Consider the following 19,023-nt stretch of genomic DNA (forward strand, 5'->3'; position numbering starts at 1 on the left):
TCAGCCTTCCATGTCATATAACCTTCCACCTTTCAGGTTCAGTGGTGACGGGAATAGAAAAGAAAACCTTTGATTACTCAGAAGCTATTTCATTATTCTGTCTGACAGAATCTTAGTAATTCTAAAATCTTTTGAGAGAGAAAAGTAACTTGAAATATTTTTAACAGCAGAAGCTTCATAATAATAACAGTATCTAATAACTGCTATCTTTTACTGGTCTTTCTAATAAGATATGATATAACAGGAATGTTAAGTGCCTTCAGCTTGGCAAACGGATCTCTAATTCCTTCTCCAAAAGTATCTGGTTTACTTATTCTGACAGCTAGAATGTGAAAATAGCTAGTAGGACATACACCCGTATCATAAAAAAGTCTTACTTTCCCTAATAGCTAGAGTCTGCCAGAAGAAGACTGCGCATTGTATACATCAATTCTTTTACTATCTTTATTAATAGCATAAGAAATAGAAATACCGTGGTGTTCAGTGAATTGTCTAGATTAAAATATACTCACAGAGCTGACACAGACAATTGGGATTTACTAATGGGAATGGAAGAAATACAAAGTACAGAGACTCAGAAGTGTTTTTGAGTAATTTTATGCTTATTCAAATTTGGTCCAGTCTTTCCCCAAATAAGGTCCAGTGGAATATGATGAGCCCTTTGCTTGGCTTTAAGATCAGAGGCAGAGGGATAAGATACTTATGTTTGCTGACTAAAGTCATGGATATTTTTAGCATGATAGACTGATGTGTTCTAGCTAAAGCAGTGCATAGAGGCTCTGCTTCCTGTACGTTAACGTTGCTGAATTTACAAAAGCCATCCAGGCCTGTCAGGGAAATCACCACTTTTCGTGTTTATACTTTCACAACAGCAGCATGTTATTCTTTTAATCCCTGTAGGGGGATAACATGGCATACCCAATAACTTAGTGGAGAACTAGGTCTGTGGTTGGCAATATTTATGCTAAGTACAGTATGGGTGTATGATTAATGACAGCACCCAATGGGGATGGCCCACTGCAAAGGAAGTTGCTATGAGGTTAGGAGTGAGGGATGAAGGTGGAAGAGATGATTTTTCAGAAGCAGAGCTGATTGCTTGACCTGAAAACAAGCATATCTCCATCCTATAGAAATGAAGTGTGTTTCTGCAGCAAGGAAATCTGATAGTAAGAATCAGATCCTAGTTTTTCTGCTGGGGCCAGCAAACATTATGTGATAAAGTTTTCCTGGTAGAGGCAGATTATTATGGTGATATAGGGAACATAAGAATAACAGTAATAATAATGATAACTTTACATGGAAAAATATGGGTGATTTGCAAATAGCAGATGGGTGAATGATTAAGGTTTTTCATTTAATTTGTTCCAAAATACCTGCGTGCATTAATTACACCTTGTTTTTGCAAATATGAATACATGAAAAAGTTTTGAGAGCTCTGTTTTTATGGGCCTAAATTTCCTCAGAGCCATGTGAAAATACCTACAATTTAACTTTTACTGGTCTTTCTTAAGACCAATTAAATTAAAAGAGAGTTGAATGATATTAAATTAAATTGAAAGAAGCTGAATATGACTTTGTGTTTGGAAGATGAGGTAGAACAGTGAAGCAGGAGAACTAATAGTTTTCTCTATTCCATTTGGAGAGGGCAAGGACCTGCTTTCTGCTAAATAGCTCGTGTTTGAGGAGAAAGAGGAAGACAACTAGTTTTCAGCTGCAGCTGTGTTTGTATATGAGTGTGTGTGCATCTGTGTGCATGTATAGGCACGAACCCAATATTTTCATTCAGTCTGGTTTAATAATAAACAAGTGCCTATGAATTCAATTAGAGAAGTGGTAATGAGAAATCTGGAAATTAAGCTGATAACTCAAGAAAACTTGGAGATTTTTGTACACTAATGCAGAATAGTAAATATATGAGTTTGTGTACAGGATTTTTATGTACTGATGAGTAAAGATGGTATCCCAACAATATGTAACTAAAATCTTAATTAGTAATCCAGCTCTGTCTTTAATCCTGACTGATTTGAGAAAGTAGGCATTCATATTAATCCAGTTTAACTAGGGGTATATGGTATTAGGGGGTTCAGATCTTTCAGTACTACTCTGTCTGTAAGATGCATCACAGTCATTTAGCGTGTGGAGTTAGAAGATCCCATTTGTAACTGTTTGTCTACCTGATTATGGGCAATATGGAGTTCTGCTAGAGGTGGAACCATAAAAGGCAATGAGACCAGTTTGTGTGCATATTTCATAGAACAGATCATACATAGACTCACAGAAAAACAGCATATGCACAGCAGGTATAATGTACAGAGGAATCAGGATATGATATAACTTAGCTTTGTATAGTGGTGTATTAAATCGTAAACCTGCTTCAAATACACACTGTTCTTTAATGTGCTCATTTATTAAAAGTAATTGCATGTGAAGATCACATTCCTTCCTTCCTTGCTCATTCAAAATTAAGGTCTAACTGTGAAGAAAGACTGTGGCCTAGGTCATCAGCTAGTACATTATACCTGTTCACATCCCATAAGGAACCAGACTATTTTATGGAGGGGTAATAATGATATCGTTATAATGATCACATGCGACTTCTAAAAGGATATTCCTGATCAGACTCGCTGTGGAAAAAAGGGCATTTCTAATAGCAGGTTTCCTTGGGCAGCAGATTTTCTCCCAGAGAACGTAAGTTTCCAAAGCTTGAAAAGTCACTGGCTGGGAAGGTGGTAGGATGATAGAGCGCTGCTGTCTACCATCACTGGTACATTCTTCTTTGGGATCAAGATTAAGAGCCAGTATAAGAACGATGGGGAAAATGCTTCTATCATATGGGGTAAATAAAGGACCAGGTTTCAGCTCCAAACTTCTGTGAATAAAACAAACTCCCTTTATACAATAAGGAAGGAGTGTTGAGATACACATGCCAAGGAAGAGTTAATACTGTGGCGAAGAGATTTATTTCTGAAAAGGAATTTTATTATACATACTGTGTAGTAGAAGAGAAATGAGAGACAGCACACTTAATCCGACAGCATTAGAACATGTATTCATTTAGCTGAGAGTTTTAGGGATGTATTTTTTAATAGTTCTTTCAATATTTTACCTTTTCACTCTTGACTAGTTTCATTTGCCTAACAGTTTTATTCTTTATCTGGTTCTCTTTTAACAGGTTTTCACTGTATAGCTTTGATCTGGAATAACTGGGACAGAAGAAAGTTTTTAGCAGTTTTTTTCTTATACTGTAAGTGGCATTTCTTTACAGATATTACATTCATGGATATATTAAGACACTGTTTTTATTAGGTCTGTTCGCATGACAAAACTGCAAGTACCCAGACTATATAAATTATGTAGATAAAAGGTCCAGCTGCGCTTTCAGATTCCTGAGAATGACCATCTTGGATAAGAAAGGCGAATGAACCAGTGTAACTTATAGGAAAATGTACTTAGCTACATGATATGAGTACTTTTGTATATCCATACCTACAGTACTTTAAGCCTGTGCTTGATTCCTCTTGTCCTCAGTGAGCCAAAAGTGGATATCCTTGAGTGCTTTGCTGAATTGGGGCCAGGCTTATTGAAGTATTTTGGCTCCGAGTTTCTGTGTTGGTTATAACTTAGCATTGATATCAGAAGGAGTAGGAGCCTAAATATTTTGTTGAATTTGAGCTATAAAGCATTTGATTATGAAATAATTTCAGGGACCTTTCCATAGTGAAGCTAAAGTTGAAAGCAACACAAGGTATTCACAGTAAAATGAAAGTAGGTCTTAAAGAACCAAGTACCATTTCCTGTTTATAAACAGAAAACTAGGAATATTTCAAAGCTAAAAAACCCTAATTCTAAAGGTAGAAAATAAATATTTCTGTTTTCCCTTTCCTAAAGTGCTAGTTCAGATATAAAGCAATATTGCTCTGGGAGCAGAAGGAAACACTGGCTGCATATAAAAGCAAATACCTTTAAGCAACCCTGTATGTGGATTTTTGAGAAATGGAGAAACAGAGCATACTTCCCAGTTTGATGCTCAGCCAGGCCATTTAATATTTTGTAAAGAGTCATAATTAAAATAATACCTAGAGAGGTCTGAAAAACAGAATCTGTCTTAAGGGAAATGCTGTTTCAACATTTGCTTTCAGCTTGACCTAAGAAAAAAGTCCAAGCATCAGAACTTTTTGCTGAATGAAAAGTTCAGAAAAAACTCAGATTGAAAATATTAGAATAAAACACTATAGAACTGAAATGTCTTAATGTTAATCTCTAAGCCTCTGCATATGGCTGAATAGAAGCGTCAGTTTGGGGTGTTAAGCTGATTACTAAAGACCTACTATTTGGCGCGTTTAACCCTGCCTGGTTTATTCTGACTGAAGCAGGCAAGGGAGGCAGCCCACGGCTGCTCAGCTCGCAGGTGTGGGAGGGAGCCAGGGCAAGGCACGCGTTTGAAAAGGCTCGGCTGCATTTGAAAGAGCGCATGCTTGCAAGCCCGCAGCTGGTCGTTCCTGGTAGGCTGTGGTGAAATGAAGCAGTTCTTGAGGTCAGGAAACATTCTGGCCTCTGTATACCTGGCAGGCCATGGCTGGAAGCGGGTAGGAGATAGAGCTCAAAGTCCAGATATCCTCCCACATAAAACTGGTTTCTCAACAAAGCCAAAACTGTAGAATCAATAGTTTTTTTTTCTTTTTGCAAAGGCCTACTTCAAGAGACAGATTTAATTGTCTTGGCAAGTAAGACTTCCCAGCTGTTATACTGAATAAAATAATGTAATTCACGAGGCGATTACTAACATCAAACAAAACCAGTGATGGCTGTTTAAACTCTTTATCAGCAGGCAGCCGCTGACGGGGAGGCGCCGCCCCGCCCCCTCGAGACTAGCCTGGAAGGTTCTGGAGGCCGCGACCGTTGGGGCGGGCCCGGGCCCGACGGACCTGCCCCCTCGCCGCGCCGGAGAGGTGGGTGCTGACCCCTGCTGCCCTTCGCAAAGGCAAGCCTGGTGTTTTTTCTGGGCGGTATTATACTGCTAAAGCAAGCATGTAAGGTAAGATTTAATAGTAAGGGCACTGGGCAATTTACTGCAGGAACAATCAGCGTTAGAAATTTATAGGTTTAAATATGCTGCATAAGTGTGTTAAAGTGGGACACAGGTGGCTCAGTGAGGCTTAACTTGCTTAGCCAGGCAGTCTCCAGTGCTCTGTGGGATGTGACGAGTCTGTATGACTGCATGCACTCCAGGCATAGGTGTATACAATTTCCTGTTAATCATTTCTGAAAGAATTGCAGTGTGCCACCTCCTGTCTTAGACTGCCTCCCCCCTGCCCCCAATTACTGGAAGTTGGAGCTAGGCTGTGGTTCAGAATACATTTGTTGCAGATTGCCATCTTCAGAACACTTCATTGCTTCAGCTGAAAAAGATGATTCTAAGAGTCCCCGGAGTTGATCGCAGAATTCTCTCACCAAGCCATCGGGGCCAGCAGGTCACACTGCTAAGTACTGTAGGCTGCCTTCTGCAGTCAGGCTTGCAGTCTTAAAATTGTGCTCTGTACTCTACCCACCCCCAAAATCTGCCTTTTTTGGGGGGGGGGGGGGAAGGCCAATTCATGTTGTAAGCACAATGTTTTATTTAGACCTCTCTCTAGCAATGACTGTTACTTAGCTTGCATTCCTCTGTTGAAACATACAGTGTAGCTATAATTGTACACAAGTAGTAGATAGGTTACTTGCTGTGTTATTGTAATTAATGACACTAGAATTATGTATATGAAATACAAATGCAGTTTGGTTATATTTGTGGAGTTATGTTAGTGTCTTTATGGACTGACATAGTGGAGTTAGGTTGTCGATTGTAACCTGCCCTGCTGGGATTCAAGCTCCAGATGAGAGTGAATAGACTGGTCTGGAGCAGAACAGGTTCTGGAGAGAAGAGGTGGTGTGAACCTGAGCTGTTTCTAGAGGTGTGTTTGCAGTAGCATGAGTGGGACATTTTTTACAAAGATATAGAGCACTCATTAACTTTTCCATAACTGTGTGGGGGATGATACCACAGGAGTTAGTGGAAAATACGGTTTTTGTTCTGGAAAAAATACTTTAATCTCAAATTTGAGATGTGGTTTGAATGTATTTTTATTTATGGGAACTATTTCAGCTTTATCTGCAGCATTAGAGCAAAATATAAATAGCATTGTATTTTGCTGTAGTCGTGCAGGGAAATGGTCTCTCTATAGACAAGGTCTTCCTCTTTAGCTATGGCAGTCCCTTCTGACCTGCTCACTCAGATGATGAGAAGCTGCAGAAGAAATTGTATTTATTGCTTCTTGGATGGAGCATGACTTATTGCTAAATAGGGTTTTATGGATGTTGGGAAAGAGGTAGATGATCAACATTGGGGATGCTGGAGGATCGTGCTCTTCTCTCCCCTTTGCAAGGAAATATGTACATTTGGTATCATTTCATTTTGTATTGTTTGTTTCCCTAGTCTGTTACTCTTCTTAGAAGTGCAAAGGATTTAAATGTTACCCACATAGTTGTAGAATGAATTGTATTTCATATGGTTCAGCTAAGTGAAGGGAACTGTAAGGTTTATGGGTACAGCCTCTAGCAGTTCACTGCTGACTGTAATAGAAACACATATAGTTAAATACATTCATGTATTACCTCCCTTTCTTCCTCCATTTTTTAAAGTCAGGGTGGGTTAGTTCTGACATTCTGCAGATCTTCTGTTTTGTCAGTATATCAGAATGGGGGAAGCAATTTCTCACAGGTTAACACCAGTGCCATAGCTCCAGCTAGAAGCTCTGGGGCTGGAAGTGTGGGTTCAAGGCAGGAGTATGTTTGTGATAAGGCAGTCTAACCACAAATCAGGCTGCAGGTTTTGCTATGCCTTTAGCTTGCAAGTGGATGTAAGTTGTAGCCCATTGTGATGCACAATGATGTGGGCTTGCAAAGGCATGGATTTAAGTGAAGCTGGAATAGAGTCCCCGTTGAACTCAGAAGGAATTTTGCCATGGGTTTGCCATGGAGGGCCCCCAGAGCTAGCCTGGGTCTCACCCAGGCTTTATTGTCTCAGGATTATTTCTTCTTCAACATTGATGCCCCTTTTGGAGAAAGAAAACTAGTTTTTTTTAATGGGGACCTTTATTAAGAGGCTAGTAGTCAGTCCCTTTATGCAGGTCTATTTTTGGGGTTGATCTTTCTTGAATATGTTTTGAAAACAGTGTTTTGATTTGACCACATACAAGAAGTCCTGCTTGAGGTTATTATCCATTTTTCTTCCTGATTCTCAAGTCACCTTAATGTTTATCGTTAACAAATACCTTTGTTTTCCTGAATAAAAGGCTAGGTTTAAGTATGTGTTCCTATGTCTTTAAAGACCCTTGGCTTCTGACATTGTTTAACCTGGGTGGCTCTATTTACATGTGCAGATCAGATATCTGTCTCTGTTTATATGAACTTACATATGTCTATTTTGAGGGACTTAGTTTAGTCACTAGAATTCATTCCATGTTTCTCTTTATGGTGCTTTAAAATTTGCTTCAAGATTTTTGACCTATTCAGAAGCATTTAGTTGCAGAAACAGAAAAAGAGATCTCTATGTAGTGTTTACACATTTTACTAGTACAGTACATGCAAAGAACATACATTGTCTTTTGTCACTGACTGGCTGATCCGTTGTTTGTACACCTCTTTATCAGAGAAGGCGGAGATTCATTACGATAAGATGTTCATTCATCCAGAGCTATACCTACTTTCAAGAAGAAGTTGGCTTTAATTTAATTCAGTTGTTTCCAAAGTATGCACTAGGTTATGAGCACATAAGACCTCATAAATAAACTGCAGTAAGAATTTCCAGTGTGCTAGTACTCTCTGATAACTACTTAGGTCCTTGATTTCACCTCATGATTAATGTGAGGATTCCTACCATGCAGTGAAACTTTGTACCACAAAATAACAGCATGTCTGTGAATAACTAGCTGATGTACTGTATATTCATGGTGACTCTATACTTTTCAAAGCAAATAACTGATGAATCCTATGAAAAAGAAATTATAAAAGAAATATTAAGATTTTAGTCCTGAGTACTTAATAAACTCAGAAAGTGTAAGAAAGAGTCACACTCACTATTACAAATTTGAGGCTGATTTCTGATTTGAGTTTGTCTCAGTTTTCAGTTATTGTTTGTTACATCTTCCTTCACTGAACTTTTATTATGTTTATTAAGCTAAAACATGTCCTGCTTTTCCTCCCCTTCCCCTTATACCTCAAAAGTTGGAATTCTGGGGGGTTCTTGGACTAATGGTTCCCATGTTTTTATATGGGGGTTTATTTTAACCCCATGAAAACAGAAGTTGTTAAAATAGTTCAAAGCATCTCGAGTGTCTGGGAGAGAAAGGAACTGAGTTCATGAACTTAAGTAACAACTGAATTTTTCTGGTGAAAGCGAAGGGTTCCAAGGCCATGAATAAATCTGATGTTTTAACTACATTTCTGAAAATTAGGTCATTTGTATTTCCCTCCATAGGTCAGAGGCTGTATCACCTGTACTTCAACCCTGTAGATCGTTCATGGTGTTGTAAACTTGCAGTTTATTGTAAGAAATAACTGGGTTGTCTGTTCTGACTTCTTTTCTGCTCAGGACCACAGAATATGGCCCTGTGGATTCAGTTACCCCATGGACTGAATTCGGTGCTTGATTTCTGCTCACGTATCTTTATAGGAGGTGTATGTCATAGATGGTGGGGAGTGATTCTGTTGCTGACTTTTGCAGCTTGTTCCAGTGATTAAACACTCACTAATACAGATTTGAGCCTGATTTCTAATTTGTTTCACCCTTCTAAAGAGAGGGTCCTATAGTTTCTGCTTCTTGCACAGTTATTTTTGTATTAGAATCTACAACCTTCAGTATTACAAACTAGGATTGTATCTCTAGACCACCAAACATGCTGTGGTTTTCTATTGAATAAATACAGAAGGACAGTACTTGAGTTCAGACTTCCCCAATCATAGAATCATGGAACAGTTCTCAGTGGAAGGGATGTCAGAAGGTCGTCTTGTTGTAGTCCAATTGTTAACTACTCAAAGCAGGGTAAATAATGAATTCAGAGCAGGTTGCTCAAGACTTTATCCAGTCTGGTCTTGAAAACTTCAGATTCCACAAGCCATCTGGGCAACGTGTTCCTGTGTTTGACTATCCTCAGAATGATATATATTTTTTCTATATATCAGGTTACAACCATTGTCTCTCAGCTTCCTGCCATGCACCTCAGTAAAAAAACCTGTCTCCATCTTCACAGTAATGTCCTTCTAGGTTTTGGAATAGGGCAAAGTTACTTGAATGCAAAATATAGTCACTGGTAACAGGTTCAGTAATGAATGGAATCCTATTTTCCCTTCCCCTGGGCAGCTGCAGATGGAACATTCTGAAAAAAAATGTGTTTTTTCTATTTAAAAAAAAAAAAGTCAGGATACAGCTTTTTCAGCACTGGGTCTTAAGTACTAACATTTATCTGACATAATGTCAACAGTGAACTGTACTAGAGACACGGACAACAATCCCAGGCAAAGCTTTTGTACACTGGCTGTGCAGAAGTGACTCAGTAGTCTAGAAACATTTAAAATGATTTAAAACTAGGTAGTTCAGCTACCATTAATGATCATTTTATAGTAGTGTTGGCTACATTGCCCTGCTCAGAGCTCTACTGTGGTATAGTTAATCATGTTTCCTAGGATGCTGTCCATCTGTGCTGTCTTGCAGAGGAGATCCATTTGGGTTGATGTTTTTCTACAGATCTGAATAGTTAAAAAAAAAAAAATACCATTATGCTGGCATGATGCTTGTGTGTCATAAGATCACAGCGTATTTCTAGCACAGAATGTAAAACAATTTGCTTTAGTGCGACAGCCACAGACAAAATTTGCTCTGGAAAAAATAAAAGAGCTGAACTGAAGGATAATAGCATTAAGTATAACTTTCAGAAGATGACTTCCAACCCAAAAGGAAAAGTCCAGAAATGAAAAAAGAAAGGGACTAAAAGTAAGCTTACTTAATTTTAGCTTTGCGATCAATACATAATTAATGAATTTGTGCACTATGCTAATGGTACTCACAGTTTCCTGTACGTTGTTGTCTAGATGTTTCACACAAATGTTTGAAGGTCTTATTAAAAGGCCTGCATCTGCAAAGGTATATCTTAGCTGATACATCTCTGAGAAGAGTTCCAGACCCTCTGAGTTATCACCTCTTTATGCATGAACATATTAGTCATTATTAGGTATCACTTGTCTTTTGAAAAAGGATGCCATAATTATGAGACAATAAACATAGATGAGTCTTTACTATACAGTCATAAAGATCTTAAAATGTCTAAGACAAGACCCAATAGCAAGAAGAGAATATAAATAAGTTATTAGATGGATTTTCTCAACACTTACTAAAAGTTGTTTATGATAATGTTGAAATGCAAGCCTTGATAATTCAAGAAGGAATGAAATATTTTCTGAATGGAGAAAAAAGGACAATTTTGAGAGCATTGGGTTCTTTAGAAAGCAACAAATGCATTTTTTGATAGACCCCCCCCCGAAATTCCTCATTCCCAAAATCCCTTTGGCAAAATCCTTTTGGGTGTTCTTACAGCATACTTGAGTACTGCTCTGTAGGAGTGGGAGTTCTGTTATGGACACCACTCAGCCTCCTAGCTTAAAGACATGCAACAAAATTCTGGTTCTTATATAGAAAAATATAATAGCCCACAGAGATTTTATGGGAGTGGACAGCTGTATCGTCAGCACAGGAGACATTTCTCCAGAAACTCCATTTGCACTTGGCTGATTTCCAAGAGGTGCTCTGTGTTGTGAGGCTGTAATAGGGATTTTTATTTAAAAAATCCAGGTTGCTGCCAGATAGAATAATGAATGGATCTGCAGTAAAATAAGCACAACATGCCTTTTATCTCATGACGTATGATGGGAAGACTGCTGTTTCTTTAATGTTACAAAATTTCTATGCTACTTTGCTTTTATCTCAACTGTGCAGAAAGAAAAAGTTAATAGAAAGATGTGGCTTCATGTTTGTCGCCCATCAATTTTAGCTTCAGCTTATGAATTTTGCACATTCTGCAAAATCTGTGAGTTCTACAGTCTTTTTTTTAATCCATCTCACTTTTTTTAGGATGTTCTTGTTTCCACAAAAATAATTGCTCTTTTACAAAGTAGGCTTATTGGTGTTTCATTTTAATATAGCAGTACTTCCTGTCCATGTTTCAGTGATTATTTTGGAAGGCACAGTAAATGGAGGTGAGGTAGTCCAGCTCATAACTAAGCAGTGAAACTTGAACTATTTTCTTCTGACTTCTTCCTTGCTTTTTGGTTTAGCTGCCTCCCATTTTTGCTGTGAAGGAGGCAGAAGCTGAAAGGACCTAGTGTGATTGCATCAGATGTCTTCTGTTTCTGCCTTTTAGAAAGGAGCTTGACAGCTCATGCTGTGCAGTCCCTGTCTCTGCAGTGTGTCTCTGAAGCGGGTAGGAGAGGTAGGACAGAGCAGGTACTATTATTGCTCAATGTTAACATAAAAGTGGCTCATACACCTTGATGTTATCCTTTCATTGGGGCCCAGAGAGTTGATTCCTGCATTTTTTTTTCCCCAAGTGTTGTCACAATTACTAATTTGAAAGAGCGTGGTCCTAAAGGAGAGGTCATGTTAGCTGGAAAAAGGCATCATACCATATGTCAGGGTTAATATGTACCCTTGCTGCTAATGTGTTTAGCAATGAGTTTTAAAACATAGGTTTGCGATATGGTATCATAAAATGTGTTTGGCATTTTAGTTATCTTAAATCTTTTATGCACTAGAAGATTGTACCAATTTAACTATAATAATAGTTACAATAATATTAACCTCTCCGTTTTTGTCTGCACCAACCAAATGGACACTTCTTTGCTCACATACTTATTCACACCAACAATTAATGCATTTATAACATCATAAAGGTGCTCTATAGCAGTCTGATTTACTCTGCCAGAGGAGAGAAATGTTGTATAGTATAAAACATATTTTATACCAGTGCAGTTGTGGCCATAGTTAGAATTACAATAGGAGCAGTGTATCAGTGAAACATCAGTTTCCTAACTAGAGAAGTCATACCAGTCCAGTTTGTGACTGTAGACTGATCTGTTTTGAAAAGACTGCCTTTAGCACTTCTGTTACAGTTTAATTTTTCTTAGATAGGAAGTGCTTAATATGAGGGTCTCAATTACCTTGGTGCTGGCACATATCTTACTTATATGTTGAAAATATGAGTTTAGAGTTTGTCTTCAGAGATTACAGATCATTCCTTTAGCTGAGGAAATGAGTTATACTGCTCTGCTCACTTGCATTATGTATTTATTTGTTGTTTCAAGTAGGTTAGGCCGGGATCAAGGAGGATATCACTGTATTATTGCAATATCTTCTAACACTTTTAAAATCTTTTGGTTCAATATTTCATTATTCAGAAAGAGTTTAAAATTTCTTTCTGTTTAGAAGAAGAAAAAGAGCTTAGGCAGTTAGAAAACATGACACCTGCATTTTGTAGTGTTGTGATATTAATGCTCTAAATGCCTTGATGTGTGTATTGTTGGGAAGGTACTAGCTTTACTGCTGCTGTCATCTGTTACCATAAAATTGAAAATCGTTGTTTTATTTTTACGGCAAAGCTATTACGAGCTTATATAATACGTTTTTAATCAGCAGTGCTTCAGATGATACTCCAGCTAGGTTGTAACAGCTTACTCTGGCTCCACAGATATTTTCCCAAAGCATATATTAATGTATCCACTTATTCAAAGTCAGTGTCACACTTAGAAGCATAATTACAGACTGCATGGAGACTCTTGATAAGGAAAAGGGAAAAAATATATCAGCAAGATCAAAGAAGCACCTGAAGTTAATTACAAATTAGCACTGAAGTATAGCCAGCAGAATACCTTGATTATTACTGGAGGTTTAAAAAAAATACAGCATGACTCTTGCATGTTGGTTAATTTTAAGCCAGAGTCCTTTCCTTATTCATTTAGACATAAGATAACCGAAAGATGAGTGATTGCCAGTCTAAGAAAAAGAAACTAGAAATGTCATTTGTCAAAGGTTTCTACTGCACAGGAGGATTATTCATTTTAGATGTTCTTCACGTTGTCAGTGCGTCCATATTCCTACAGGGAGAGTGATTAAGGAAACCCGATTAAAATAGAGTATATGATTGATGCATAAAACTGAATTACACTGTTAAACTTATCTGCTTCTAGTGTTATGTTTTTTCTATGTTGAGCTCAAGAAGGTACATAAAACCCTATTATCAAGTTTGTGTTTCAAAGCTGAAGCCCATCAGAGAACAAGTATCTCCACTAATCATTGTGCACTGCGCATCTCTACTCATGACCAGAGGAGCATAGTGATAGCCAGACTCCTGTGCAGGTCAGAGACCTAGATCATGAGACAGGCCTTAAGTCAAAGGTTAGCATTTGCTGTCTGATACCACAGTACCTTCTCTTATGTAATTTGGACTAAGAGATTTAAAAGGGTTGATAGTAACGGGGACAACAGCTACTACTTACATTTTTATTTTTTAAACAAAGACATTATCACTTTGTCTATAAGCAGTGCTGTTGTCCGCAAAGGCCCACTACAAAGCAGAATAAATGCAAATGTCCAGCTTTAGAATCTAGCTTATTAGGATGTATAGGTATTTATATATATATACTTTTCATCACCTACATATTTTAAAACTTTCATTTTCTTTTGATTTTAAAATTATGCTTTTATATTCATGCCAAATGAATTACAGAGAATAACTTAGCAGATGAATATGGGACTTCCTTGTGTATGAATTTGCAAACAGCTTACAATTAGAGCCAGCTGGAAAATTTTGAAGTTATCAAAAGGTCATTTACTCTATTGTTTCTCTACCACTGGCTGTCCATAAAACTTCAAGCTCAACAATTGCGATTTTTTTTTAAACCCAAACTTACACATTCATTTCTACACATGAAAGCAAATGAGTAGGAGAGGGAGGGTGAATAGTAAATAAACATAAAATATCTGAAATCTGAACTTCATTTTGATGGAAGATATCATGTCTACTTTGTCAAAAATAGTTTGTGAATTACGTTACAGAAACATTGATTTAGAAAAGCTCAGAAACAATGACTTAATCCATTTGGATTAGTGTGATTCCATACAGAAGTTTATGTCTGTTCTAAGAGATTGCTAATACACAGTTTCTGCAGGAGATATACAGTAGTGCTTTGTTAGTCTTACCACTAGAAATTTTTTCCTGATGTCTAATCTAAATCTTCCTTTTAGAAATATCGTCTTGTTAGCTTTTGTCATATCCACTGTATACCTGGAAAACAATTCATTTTTGCAGCAGTCTTTTGAATAGTTGAAGATTGTTATCATGTATTCTTTAAACCTTTTTCTTCCTGTAGGCTCAATGATGGTATGTCTTCGTTTTTCCTCCCAGTCCAATCAATCTTCATGCCTTCTTCTGTTTTATCCTTGATGAACCTATCTGAAGAATACTATTAATAAAGTGCAAAGTGTGGACTTACTGCCTGCAGAATAGGAGAAATCTGACATCTTGAAAATGTTCAATTTTAATTTCCTGCTTTTTTGTTGGGCAAGATTAAAAAAAAGATGCCTCTATTAAGAAATTCTGATGTGAAAGGGGAAATAAACTCTCTAACTGTAACTGAATGACAAAATTGGGGACTGGCTTCTTTATATTTACTGTGAAGTCAAAGCTGTACAATATGCAGTCAGCTCTTAGTAATGTAGGCTCAGTGTAAATAGATGTAGAATATTCAATGGATAAGAATAACATATAGGAATAAGGACATTCACCCACTCCATTTCCTGTCTCAGTAAATGTTAGATTTTTTTTGATCTATTTAAATGTAACATTAAGAGGGGAAAAAAAAAGTCAAGGAAATCTATATCACCTCTATTTAGAGAGATTTCCAAGATTCTGGTGAATGCATTTTGCCATTGCTTCAGAGATTTTTTCTTCTGCTTTGATGTTGATATCACATAACCGACTCGAAACAGGCAACTCATTTTCTACCTGATACAGGTTTTTTAATATGTAGGACAATTTTCATGGAGTATATAGAGAAATTTCTCTGTGTTTTCATAGGCAGGAACAGTAAGAGAAATAGGTATTGTACCAGAATGTGATTACATTCTTGTAATCTTTAATCTCTCTTTGGCTATCTTTTTATCAGCCCTATACCACCTGATTGCAGTAAAGCTTGTTTACTACCACAGAAAGATCAGCTGTGGAAGCAAGTAGAATGTTACCCAATATATCCTGATAAAAGAGAAAGACTTAGCTGGTGTGTCAGAAAATTGATCTTCAGTTGCAAGTTACTGTGGGAGTGTTTGCAGGAGGTGTCTAATGTAAAAAATGTATTTAAACTGCTCCTATACTAAACAATTTTCCCATACATCATTAGCAGTAAGCTACCTTCAAACACACACACAGAGTACAACTGGAAGTATACAAAACACAACGTGCCTTGGGAGAGGGTTAGACATTGTAAAATATGTTCTTTTTGGACTGATGCATCTGACCTTCCTACTTACCACAGTCTTTCCCAGTCCTGATCTTATATTTACAAATCAAGTGACCCCAGATAGTAGTGTACAATGCCATTATGTTATGCCATAGTATCCATAGCAACCAACTGACATGGAACCTCACATCATATGGAGCCATATTGTAATTAAAAACTGAGCAATATGTATAATATTCTAATAACTGTGCTCAGTTTTTGTTTCAATTGACCACTATTTGCTAACAGAGGAAAAACACATTTTTGTTTATTTCTGTGGAACTAGTTATACACGTTTTTAAAAGGGTGGCAACACTTTTCCTTGCTTTTTGTTGCTGGTTGTTGCTTGCAACAGCAGCAAGTGTAAATCTGCCAAGTGCCCAGCTGCTGGTTTCATGGATCAGTTTCAAAGTTGTAACTAGCAGATATCAAACTAATCAACTGCAAAAGTGCTACAGATCAGGAGCCAGCAACTGCAAAAGTTGGTTTAATGACAGTAAAAGTGAAAACTGGTAGCCCCTGAAGTCTGTGAACCCGAGTCTCATTTATAGTAGCACAAAGTAAAATGGTGGTGGTAGTCCCGTGTCAAATCAGATTGAATGAGATGACAATCCATCAATGATATATATATATATAAAATCTTAAATCCATGGTAGATACGTGGCCACCCTGAATTAAAATCTCAGTGGAAGCTAAGCTCTTTCATGTTTCAAGTAGAAAATTTGTTGGCTTCTTCTGCATGACTTTCCATTTCAAATGAGGATGGTAGGATGGAAAGTAGATGAATTCAGCTGAGTGTCAGTTGGTTAAGAATAGATGTGCAAATAGGTGCTTCTATCTCAAAACTGAGCAGAAATCATACTGAGGAAGGGCCTTCTCAATGTACCTCTTCAAATTTCTTACCATCTCTGATTTCCCCCAGTTATGTTTGTATCAGTGCATCTCGCTTTACTCAGACTGGTGGCGTAGCCCAGTGAACATTGAGAAGCATAATGTACTAGATACAAAATCTGTGAAATATTTATCAAATCCATTCCAAAGTGTATAAACAAATGTCATTACTGAAATAATAGAATGTGTAGGCCTTACCTAGTGCTTTCTTGGATGTGGATAGCTGTGAGCTTTCCTTAGTCTGAATAGTTCATAAAGTATAAATAACAGGACAAATTAAGCTTGCTTAGTATTACAGTTGTTCAGTCAACCTTTAATACTAAGTGCAGTTACATAGAAATTAACCTCTAGGAATAATGTTTACAGCTGCTAGTGAGGTATATAGAGGATTTCCAAAGTTCACTTGAAATTATTTAAATCTATCTATAATTGGTATAAATGAGCCCCAATTAGCATGTGAAATGAAGAGAATTTTGGGGGAATTTTGATTTTAAAATATGGTATTGTTGAAGTTGGTTCATAAACTGTGACTCACCACCTGAGCCTGCCTCTATTTGACGTTATAGTTGGACCTACTTTTACTCTGAACACACAACTGTTACTGCCATTAACAAGAATAAATCCGTGAGTGGTTTTAAAATACTTCAGAAAGCAAAGCTATTTACTGCTGTTGACTACCCTGGACAATTAATGCATCTTCATCCTAAGCTAAGGTCACTTACCTGCCAGTACAAAGTCAGTTCTTAAGATATGACAAGGTAGCATTAATTTCTGTCACTCCAGAAATATTAATACACTTTAAAATTGGCAGGGGCCTGGATAAATGTGGCTATGAGAAAATATTCACATTTTGTATATGCAAAATCATTTTTACATGGATTTGTACCATTGAAAGGTTGTAGCGATACATTAATAGTAAGTAGTATGCCCAGTTTTATGACATCATTGCAAAAACCAGGAAGACTACATGAAGGCAATGAAAGAACCTGCTGTTGACTGAAGTTCATGAGGTCTTGCTTTTGAAGCATTTATAGGAAGAGGTGGTACTAAGGTCGCAGCCTCCAGACAACAGGCAGATGTATTACCATTAACATAGTGGGATTACCAAATGAAGACAGTGAGGCAGACAGATGGTCAGTGGTGCAGGGGTGCTACTGTTGGAGCTGGAGAAAGGACTCGGTCACTACATTCCCCCAGTATATGAAGAAATTTGGTAACTTGTTACAGGAAGGCTATGGAAAATTATTTGAAAGAGAGAATCTTGGAGGAGGGTGGAGGGTCAACAGAGATGGATAGAAATTGACACTCTCAGGCTCAGATAAAGACGTGGCCGATAATCATGTTGTCTACTTTGGGAGAGAAAAGTGGCACCTTGCTGAAATAAACACTAAATATGTAGATAAAGACTGTGGGAGTTCACAGTCCTTTGGATGGCCATGCTTTCAATTACAGAACTTACAGGCTAGCACCTACCTGCCTCTTCTAAGCAAGTCATCTGCTTGCAGCAGAAATGTTTAAGTAGGTGTGCAAAAGTGAGGAATGAGAGTGCATATTTCTTTAGGAACTACTGAGAGATCTTAATCCTCTTGAATGGGAATTTTAACACTCTCATGAGATAGTTGGAAAGGGAAGCAGGACACAAAACAGTTACAAGAATCACTTTCAATGTCACGGGGAGCAATTGTGAGGAAACATATCTTTAAATGCTTCTTTTAAATTGATTTTTACAAAGATCTGTCAGCTGGATTTTAAATCAGCACCTACTAGGCGATCTGTGTCCGTCTGAAATTAGTAACCCTATTAATAATCTGAAATCCAGTAATGACTGGATTGAGGTCTAGTAGGCTAGTGACTAGGGTGACATCTACTAGATAACTGAAAAATGAAGTTGAAAAATACTAATTAAATCACTTCAAATCTCTAATCTCAGTTAAACCCCAAAGTTTTTATGGGCCAAGATTTCAAAAGGTATGTATCAGTAAGTTTTTGCCAGCTAAGGATCTGATGCTTACAGGAAGAGGCAAATTATAAGTTCTTATCTGCTCTAAATATTTTACGCTAACATGTGAAGAAAACATAATATAAAATTACTGAGGCGTTCTAGAGTCCAGAGAGTGATACTGGAACATCTCTCTCAACAGGAGCGTCAACTAACAGTGGGTGTAAAAAACCCAGAAAGCTGTGTGTCACCGGCATAAATCCTTCCATTTTGAAGGAAATGAAGTGAAAAATTCCATGGGAGTCTGAGTGCAATTAAATTAAAAACAATATTCTTCAAAATAAGCATTTAGCTGAAATTTTTTTTATTTGTCTTTGAAGCCAGATGTATGGCTGATTTTGATCTCTATATTATATATGGGAAACTACTTCATACCCATGTGTCCTTAAAAAAAAAAAAAAAAAAAAAAAAAAAGAGAGAGAGAGTGAGCAAGTTCTAAATTTTGGAAACATTTCAGTTTACATCCAGTAACAGAATTGCCATATACACCTAAATAATACTTCTGCTGCAGCAGTTTTAATTGACTATTTCTGTCACAAGAAGTATGACTTTAAAGC

General features: G+C 37.3%; 1 long non-coding RNA gene across 5 annotated transcripts in view; it reads left to right on the top strand.

Annotated features, from left to right (window-relative positions):
- The first annotated feature begins 4,911 nt into the window (after positions 1-4,911).
- LOC106497093 (uncharacterized) overlaps positions 4,912-19,023 on the top strand; it is a 124,416-nt gene continuing 110,304 nt past the window's right edge. For all 5 annotated transcript variants that reach the window (XR_001294749.2, XR_010884080.1, XR_010884081.1 and 2 more), the window contains exon 1: positions 4,912-5,035. This is a non-coding gene — a long non-coding RNA (uncharacterized lncRNA). The remainder of the gene's footprint in view (positions 5,036-19,023) is intronic.

The sequence above is a fragment of the Apteryx mantelli genome, chromosome 4 (genome assembly GCF_036417845.1).
Source record: "Apteryx mantelli isolate bAptMan1 chromosome 4, bAptMan1.hap1, whole genome shotgun sequence".
In the NCBI taxonomy this organism is placed as follows: domain Eukaryota; kingdom Metazoa; phylum Chordata; class Aves; order Apterygiformes; family Apterygidae; genus Apteryx; species Apteryx mantelli.